The sequence below is a fragment of the Panthera pardus genome, unplaced genomic scaffold (genome assembly GCF_024362965.1).
Source record: "Panthera pardus isolate Hobbes unplaced genomic scaffold, ASM2436296v1 HiC_scaffold_6, whole genome shotgun sequence".
In the NCBI taxonomy this organism is placed as follows: domain Eukaryota; kingdom Metazoa; phylum Chordata; class Mammalia; order Carnivora; family Felidae; genus Panthera; species Panthera pardus.
Window position 1 is genome coordinate 19354602 of NW_026526991.1, and position 9952 is coordinate 19364553.

Sequence of the window (9952 nt, forward strand, 5' to 3'; positions counted from 1 at the left end):
ACTGTGCTATCTCTCTGCTTAGTGTCCGAATGCTACATTACAGAAGAATATAATTCTCCTCTGCAGACACTATTAAAATCTTCCAACATATTTTTAAATCCCTGGCTGTCTGAGGGATGAGTGGGGTCAGGGAAGGATGGGTGATGACAATGAATGGGGAAGAATCCTGAATGAAGTTTGGGCTTTTAGATAAGCCTTTCATCATGAAAGGGGAAAATAACTAAAAATGATTCTTGGGGAAACATTTTTTCCTCTTTATAAAAAATGCTTAATCAGAAAGCCAGATAGTTTGGCTGGACTACAGGAACTATCTAGAAGACAGAAAGACCTGGCTGATATTTCCCCATTTAGACTGAAGCTACAATTATTTTCCTAGTCAGAGCAGATGAGGGAAAGAAGTACGAAATCCAAGAGCTAATGTTAAATTCATCGTTTCAGGTAGTTATTCACACAAGGCCAATGGCGTAAGTAAAACACTTAACATGTATACATGTCTTTGTTAACAGTAGGCTTATGTGTTGTTTTCATTGATATTATCATTGTTTTTATCTCCAACTAAATGGCAGGAGAGGCAGCTCATAAGTACATAGGCTAAATGGCAAAAGGAAAACATCTGACATTAAAAAAAAAAAAAAAAAAAAACTTGCCCTAGATCACTAAGAAATGGCTACAAAATAATTCAAACTGATTTTCTTTTACCCCAGGCCAAGACTACCCTGACAAAACCATAAAAATAGAATCACCCTATGGGTTATAAAGAGAATGGCAGAACAAGACTTGGTAGAAGGTAAGTATTGAGCTTACCTCAGATCAGCTGGTCTGCCTGCCTGCACTGTGTCAGTGTCACCTGCACTGCCTGGGACCTTTTCAGAAATACAACTGCTGGAATCCTAACCCAGAACCACTGAATGAGGAATCCTGGAGGTGGCACCCAGCAATCTGTGTCTTAATAAGGCCTCCTGGTGATTCTGATGCTTGCCCAAGCCTGAGAGCCACTGTCTTTTAGTTCTTATTGTTGAACTCTTTTTTCCCAGTTTCACTGTGATATAATTGACATATGTAAATTGACACCATACAAATGGAAGGTGTACAAATGATATCTCTCCATGATTTTTCCTAGAGAACTGTAAGAATCCAGACATGCCATCCCATGGGTGTTCTAGGCCTCCCTTCCTGCTCTAATCCTGACCTTCTCATATGCTAGATGGATGAATAGCAACACAAATAAACTGCCAGTTAAACTTCCCCCTACAACTGAGGAGAGGAATGTCGGCAGACCCACCTATAAAACCAAATCAGAGAAGGAGAGCTAGAATTTCATGTCTTTTTTCTGGAGAGAGTTATGCTATTGGAAAAAAGTAATTTATGATAACATTATACACTGGATATTAGAACAAAAGATTAATATATTATAAACTCTTTGATTTCTAGTTACCTTGAATTTTCTTCAGTAGCTGGCACAAGTGCTTTAGCTATGTTGGCAATCTATACATATTTGTTCAAATTGATGAAGTAATATTTTTAATAGACTTCAGTTATCCTACCTATGGGAGGCAGTTGTTCTCAGTTCTGGTTTTTTTTTCCACTGTCTTCCAAAACACTGCCTCACCTAGCCAAGCATATCATCTTGAAAACAGAAAGAAATGGCAATTTACCAGACTCCCTGACTTCAAAGTCAGACCTTACTGGAAAGGCATGAACTTAATTTATTCATACTTCTGTTCATTCAACAAATGTTAACTATACATCTGTCACATGTCAGACACTGGGCTAGAAACTAGAGGAACAAAATCAGATATGACATCACCCTACACCTGGGAGGACACAGCGTTGTAGACAGCAACATATGTGAATAATTAAGCACAAAAGAGCTGATAGTTGTTATGATGGAAGTGAGCACAGGAGATGATACAAGGTAAGAGGATACATTCGAGTCTACCTCTAAGAGTGTGGCAAGATGTCTGGTAGTATTATGTCTGAACATACTCTACACATACTTCTAACCCAGCAACTCAAACTAAGTCAACTCTGGGGATAAAAACACATCCTACAATCTAAGAGTGGTAAGGACTAGTATTAGTCAGTTTAGAATTGGCCAAGGACATGAGGATTTGAAAAAATAAAACCTTTCCTTAGACGGAATTGTCTGAATACTCTTACTGCGAACTACTTCTCCTGGACTGTATACTGAATCTGCGTGTCGGTTCATTTGTGCCTCCTTGACGACTGAAGTCAGGGCCTAATGCTTGGCGAAAATAATTTCAGCAGCATGCCACCCACTCCCCTCTCTGCTGCCACAGTGATTCTAGACTTTGTGCAAATCTACCCTAAGCAACTAGGGGCTATAACTAGGGAAATGGATTTCCTTAAAAAGCAAAGGGAATGGAGTTGCCAAAAGAGTTTCTAGGAGGATATGCCTGGAATTTGGGATTTTTGATTTGTGTTTCTACAAAGCCTGGGCAAGCTGCCCTACTAAAATTACCACTAAGTTGAATTTATGACCGAGTAATGGTACATTTCTCTCATTAAAGACAGATCTTCTCTATCTGTCTGGGCTTGAGGGTGACCTGTGTGGGAAAACAATAAATCACTAGCCCTGCATTGCTTTTTTGTGCGCCTTGGGAGTAGAGGGGGATGCCAAAGTGGTTAAGGTCAGCTTTGTGATTTGTGTCCCAGGAGGGCAGAAAAATCAGTTTGAGGATTTGCTAAAGGATCAACAAAATAATTGATAACCAGTGCACTGGCATGATTTTGCCATTGGAATGCCTTTGAAACCATTCCCAAATGGCACCAGGGATTAGGGAAGATTCTTGAACGGAGAATGAGTTATGCGACCTGGGGCATACTTTAACTCCGCCTTCAACCTGGGTGTCTGCTGTGAAGAACACTTAACCTCAGGGACCTCCTCATCTGTCAAGTAGGTAAAATAATGGCTGCAACCCAGATGGAGCCCACAAGCATCGAGGGACACCCTCAAAAAACGGTCAGTTATTTCTGGGGACTTCCTCAAGTTTTTTAAATTAAAACCAAAGAAACAAAAACAGATGAAAATACAACCTGATCTCAATCCTCAATCACAAATTATGGGACTGATAGCTGATGTTCTTTACTTGAATTTTCCAGTGCTTCTTCACTTTCAGATTTCTGCCTAGAAGAAACAATAATGATAATTGTAATATTTAATATTTATTGAGTGTTGGAAACCTTGGGCCAGGTACTGTACTAAGTCCTATACCTGCATTCCATGTCATCGTCACCATTATCCCATGAGGTGGGGTTTCTAGTTCCATTTTGCAGATGAGAAACCTAGAGTTTGGAAAAAAACAAAAACAAAAACCCAGCGATCACGCTGTAACCTAAACACAGTTTGGGCTGTTTCTAAAGTTACGTTGTTAAGCACTAAAAAGCTCTAACAGAGGAAATAAAATTCCTTCCTTCAGACCTACCTGTTCTTAAATTTCTAGATCAAATATTTCAAATGTTAGATAAAATTTTAATTTCATGAGTCTTAATAACTGGTTGCGTGGGAATATCCCTTTTCAATTACTGCCAGAAATCCATTCAGTAACTATTACTTTCTTCCCTTCCAATTAACTGTATCTTTCTATTCTGTACTTAGAATATTTAAAGTGGAAGAATTTTCAAGGTAAACTCTACCTTAACTCCATTCAGCTTTCTGACTCCATTCTCCTGTAAGTCTTACATTTTCATAGCCTCAGATTCTTTCATTACATAAATTCTTTTATATTATCAAGGATTTAATTATGTGCTTTTCAAAACTTTATTCCTTTTAAGAAGTTATAATTTATTTCAACCATTTCTGAAATAAATTATTATAAGTTTTTGATGACTCAAGGTCCTCTGGAGAATTCATGCTTATAAGGCTTTCTGTAACTATATAAAATAAATCCAGACTTCTGTGCATTGTAGTTGTTGGATCTGTATTTTATCTCTCTCTCCTCCCACCATTGTAAACTGTTATTCCACATGCTGTCAGTATGGCCTCACTGGTTATAATCTATCTTACTTTATAAATAATTGTCTGGATAAAGGCCTGAGAGAAGATCCATGTTTTCACTATGGACTAAAGTACATGGTTTTTGTGACACGTACTATATTATCATTTAGTTTACTTCTGAGTTCATAACAGTGTTCCCAATGGTTACGTCTGACCAAAGACATGAGCAGAATGTGAATGCAAGTTAGATTTTTTTTTTGCAAGTCATACACACATATATAGAAATAAAAATAGTTACAGATGCAGATGACGACATAGGTGTAGAAATACAGATAGCATGCATGGGGTTTTAGCATAGACTATTCACAGATCAGACATAATACAGTGACAACCAAGAGAATAGGTCTTCTCTAAACTGGAGACTGTTTTCAAAAGTTTTCTTTGGGCCCAGAATTCAAGTTTAAACATTACTTACCAAAATGCTTATTTATATTACAATGGTTTATAAAGAAAAGTAGGGGCACCTCGGTGGCTCAGTCAGTTAAGCGTCCGACTTCGGCTCAGGTCATTATCTCGCGGTCTGTGAGTCCGAGCCCTGCATCAGGCTCTGTGCTGACAGCTCAGAGCCTGGAGCCTGCTTCAGATTCTGTGTCTCCCTCTCTCTCTGTCCCTTCCCCGTTCATGCTCTATCTCTCTCTGTCTCAATAATAAATAAACATTAAAAAAAATTTTAAAAACAATGGTTTACAAAGAAAAGTCACTTAACAAATGCTAACTAAATAAAACCATACAAAAAGACACTCAATACCAAACCACTGAATTGTTTGCTATTACTTTTGTCATCCCAGATCCATCTATGCTCCTCTTTGAGCATAAAACAGTCTGTAAAATAAGTCACCTGTGTTAAAACTCTCTCTTTAAGAACATACTAAACATTAAGAGAATGAAAATATAAGCCACAGACTGAGAAAAAAATATTTAAAATTATATATCCAATGAAGAAATTTTAACAAGTATATTAAAAAAAACCTTCTTAAAACTCAACAATAAAAAAAATGGACAAGAAATTTGGACAGATATTCACCAAAGAAAATATACAGATGGCCGATCAGCACATGAAAAGATTTTCAACACCATTAGTTATTAGAAAAACACAAATTTAAACCACAAAAAGATACAACTACATACTTCTTAGAATGGCTAAAAATTTTTTGAATAACCATTCAAAATGTTGGTAAGGATTTAGAGGAACTGGAACTCTCCCAGACTATAGGTGGGAATGTAAAATGGTACAAGCACTTTGGAAAAGCTTCTTGAAGTGTTAAACATATAACTACCATTTGATTCAGTCATTCCATCCTTGATATTTATTCAAGAAAAATGAAATCATATGTTCCTACAAGGATTCATATGTGAACGTTCATAGCAGATTTATTTATAACAGCCACAAACTAAAAACAATCTAAATGTCCATCAATAAGTGAATGGATAAACATAACTATAGAATGGTATACTCTTTAGCAACTAAAAGAAATGAACTATTAATACATGCAACGACATAGCTGTATCTCAACATAATTATGCTGAGTGAAAGAAGCCAGAAAAAAAAATACATACTCTATGATCCCATTTAAATAAAATTCTGGAAAATGCACACTAATCAGTAGTAACAGAAAACAGCTAGCTCAGTAGTTGTTTGGTGACTGGGGTGGATAAGGGTGAAAGGGAAGGCTTCCCAAAGACAACAGGAGATTTATAGCAAAGATGGACATGTTTACTATTTGGATTATGGCAATGGTTTTATGGATGTATAAGTGTGTCAAAAATTCTCAAATGGGACATTTTAAATTTGTGCAGTTTATTTTTTGTCAATTATACTCCAATAAAGTTATAGCAAAGGGCAAAGCAAATAGCAATAAAATGAAAGGAAATAAAAGCACTTTCAGGATCAAATATTTAGATCTGAAAATATTTAACAGATCAACTAATCTACTTATTCATCTTACAGATGAGACAATTGAAAGTTAGAAGATTGTTGCCCAATTAGCTAGACTAATAAGTGGTACCAAAAGAACAACGACAAAAAAAATAGCAAATTTGACAGGCGGTAATTCAAAAAAAAGCATCAAGTGGTCATCTTGGGGAAAATCAGAATTTTTTTGTATTTGCTTACAGTTAGATCTGGGATCAAGGGGCCATGATATACTCAATGCCTAGTGCTTCTAAATGTCTTAGTCCTCCATGGACCCAGAAACGTCAAATGACTTGACCAAGTTCATAATCACTGGCCAAGCAACAACTCACATCTTTAAATTCTCATCCAGGGTGCTATCCCTTAGAAGAAATTCACAGAGCTGTAAGATAAGTCCACACCTGAAGAATTAGCAGAGGACTGATGATACCTTACCAAAAAGAAAAAGGAATTATGCAATTTAACATATTTGAAAAGTACCCATGCAGAAACTACAGATCTGACAGATTGTGCAAACTTCCACTGGTGCGAAAGGTATTCATACCCAATCCCTGCCTCAGCTTGAGTTTTGTATGATGCAGATTCCCATCAGAAAGGGCCAGGCAGAAGACAAGGAAACTTTCCAGAAGGGAGAAAACACAAGAGAAATCTATGTACTACCTCCACGTGAACTATTCACCAGGTAACAGGAAAGAGAGATGGCTAGGTGCTGAGAAAAATCTATTAGCCTCTTCTCACAGCTGCAGAAATTTCCAGGTGTTTCAGATTTCTATTGCCACATAACAAGTCACCCCAAAACTTAGTGGCTTAAACAACAAGCATTTATTTGGCATAGGAATCTACAATTTGAGGGGGGCACTTGGGTGGCTCAGTTGGTTGAGCATCTGACTCTTCACTTTGGCTCAGGTCATGATCCCAGGATCCCAGGTCCATGGGATCAAGCCCTGTGTTGGGCTCAGTGCTGAGAGTGAAGCCTGCTTAAGATACTCTCTCTCTCTCTTTCTCTCTCTCCCTATGCCCCTCTCCCCAACTTGTATTCCCTCTCTCTCTCTCTCTCTCTCTCTCTCTCTCTCTCTCCCCCTCTCAAATAAAAATTAAAACAAAAATTGGGGCCAGTTTTAGCGGGGGCAGCTCTTCTCTGTTCCCTGTTGCCTGAAGCTGAGTGATCCACCTCCCAAAAGTCTCATTTAGATGACTGGTAGGTTGGTGTTACCTAATGGTTCCTCTCTATGCAGTCCTCTTCAAGAGGTGGTTCAAGCTTCTTTGTAGCACGGAGACTGGTTCCTAAGAGCAAGCATCCCAAGAGATAGGAGTGAAAGCAGTCAATTTCTTAAAATCTGGTTGTGGACTTACCAGAGTTCCCAAATTCATATTTTAAGAAACTGACACAGCAATACTTCTGTCATGTTGTATTGATCAGGCAATCATAACCCATAATGATTCAAGGAAAATGGACATAGACCTCCCACATCTAGAGGAAGGAGAGTCAGAAATTTGGAAGCCATATTTTAAACCCATTACACCAAGGTGCTACACAATCAGTACTGTTAAATATTACCTGCACACTTTAAGATCTTGTTATCTGATAAGAGAGTGAAGGGATTTGTATATTTATCTTGACTACAACGCCAGTATTATGAATAAACCATTTTCTGCTGGTATGTGTGATCTTGGCATCCAGATTGTTTTCACTCTTTACAAATACAAATGGTAACACTGCATTTTGAAATCACTCATGGTACAATCAACCTAAAAGGTCTGTGTAGACAGAGACTTTATTGTGCTACAATGCCCCAAGCATAGTATGCATTTAGTGATATTGAAAATTGATATATGCCAAGTTGGCCCTACACAATTATCACATTGTTTTGGTAAATATCGATTGCCTCCACATTTGGTAATATAAGATAAGTAGAAGCTATGACTTCTTCCCCATGACCTCACCACTAGGTGATAAGTGTAGTGAAAGTAAACATCTGACCAAATTCTGCCTCATAGGAATATTTATTAGCAGGCAAGCTTCAAAATAGTCATACAAGCTATTCCCATGGGCTTGAGGAAGTCCCTGCTCTCTACCTTTTAGGCACACCAACAAGCTTTATAATAATAGTTGAATAAAAAATTTAGCAAAACTTCTCATTAAATCAGACAGAGTCTTGAGTAAATAGGGAGACACAGGACCAAAATTCTAGACTGAGAACATACTCTAAAGATGTTAGTCTTCTGGGTTTTGTTGGATCCTTCATTTTGTTCCTTCAAGGACAGAGATGCCTGTGTAATCTTTTAGCCAGGTATATCCCTTGCACCCTATCATTCGCTTACTCTCCAGAAATTATGTCAACATCCCTTGCACTTATCACCAAACCTTCTGGTGAAGAATTAAATAGCAACATTTGAAGTGTTCTGGATCTGGATCCCTAAGTAAAGAACTGTAAGGTCACAGTGTTGTGCTAGAGCTGGCTTGTACTGGCTATGGGTCAACTGTGCACATCTCTTCCCAACGCTGCATTCTATGACCTCACACTGGTAACTTGAAACTGGCCTGGTGAGTGGGAATAGTTACACAATGGAAATCAGCAAATACTACAAATCAGGACTCTGCCCCTCTGAGAGCTGGTTGCTAAACATTTGCCAGCACATTATTCTAACTGACCACCCCTATGGTATGAATTAAATTTAATTGACATCATACTACTTATACAGGAATATTTGAAAGTAGCTTACTAATAACATAATAAGCAAATATTAATTGCTTAAATTAATTACTGCATATAGTTCTTATATTTAATTAAATGCCTACGAGTGTGTGTGTGTGTGTGTGTGCGTGTGTGTGTGTGTGTGTTTTGAGTGAGTTGTTTGTCCAATCTCACAAGCTCATCAAATTCCAGAAGTTTTCAGTGACATCATATTTAATAGAATATAAACATTAAGTAGAATAGAAATTGATCAGCAGGGGTAAATTAAATGACAATATAAGGGCTTTTATAAGATTATCTACTCATAAATTTAAGACTGATGTAAAATATAATGACACATATTTATTGAATTTTAATTTTATTTTCATTGACAATTTTGATCTCCTAATCTGAGGTATGGCCCATTTATGTGCAGTATGATGGAAAAGACCAGAGTTCAAGTCTCTACTTTAACATATACCAGTTGTATGAACTTGACAAGTTATTTCTGAGATTCAGTTTTCTCATCTGTAAAATGGCAACAAAGATGTGAAAGCATTTTCGACCTGTACAATGCTACAAAACATTGGTTATTATTACTAAAGTCCTCATAAAGAGCTAGCTGTTAATAAGTTAAGATTAGTTCTGGAACATACTGTTATTTCCTTAATGAGAAATAATAAATAAAGCAGTGAAATATTAAAAAAAAAAACAACTTTTCTCTCAAAACTAAATTTAAGCTTTACTAAGATTAAGCTTTCCAGGTTCTCTGAGGTCGCAAACAGAGACTGATTATAAAACTGTCATCAGACACACACCCTTGGACACAGTGAATGTCATTCTTTTGGGTGCATACAAGATGCACTAGCTGAAGCTCACTGCCTTCAGAAAACCTGCTCAAGCCACACAGTTCGTTGTCTGTCACAGTTCATTGTAGTGCTCCCTAGATCTTCACATTTTTCTTCCCTTCTGCTTCTTTATTATAATTGTTTAAATGTTCATTCATTATTTTTGAGAGAAAGAGAGAGACAGAGCGTGAGCAAGGGAGGGGCAGGGAGAGAGGAAGACACAGAATTCCAAGCAGGCTCCAGGCTTTGAGCTGTCAGCACAGAGCCCAATGCGGGGCTCGAACTCACGGACCATGAGATCATGAGCTGAGCTGAAGTTGGGCGCTTAACCGACTGAGCCACCCAGGCACCCCTCTGCTTCTTTATTATAAAACATCCTCCCCAGCCCATCCCCCCAACAGACACATTGAGAGAGTGAGAGAGAAAAAGAGACCCGTTAGTATCTGTGCTTAAATCCAACCTCCAATTTCACTAAACATACCTCTACTCTACCATACCT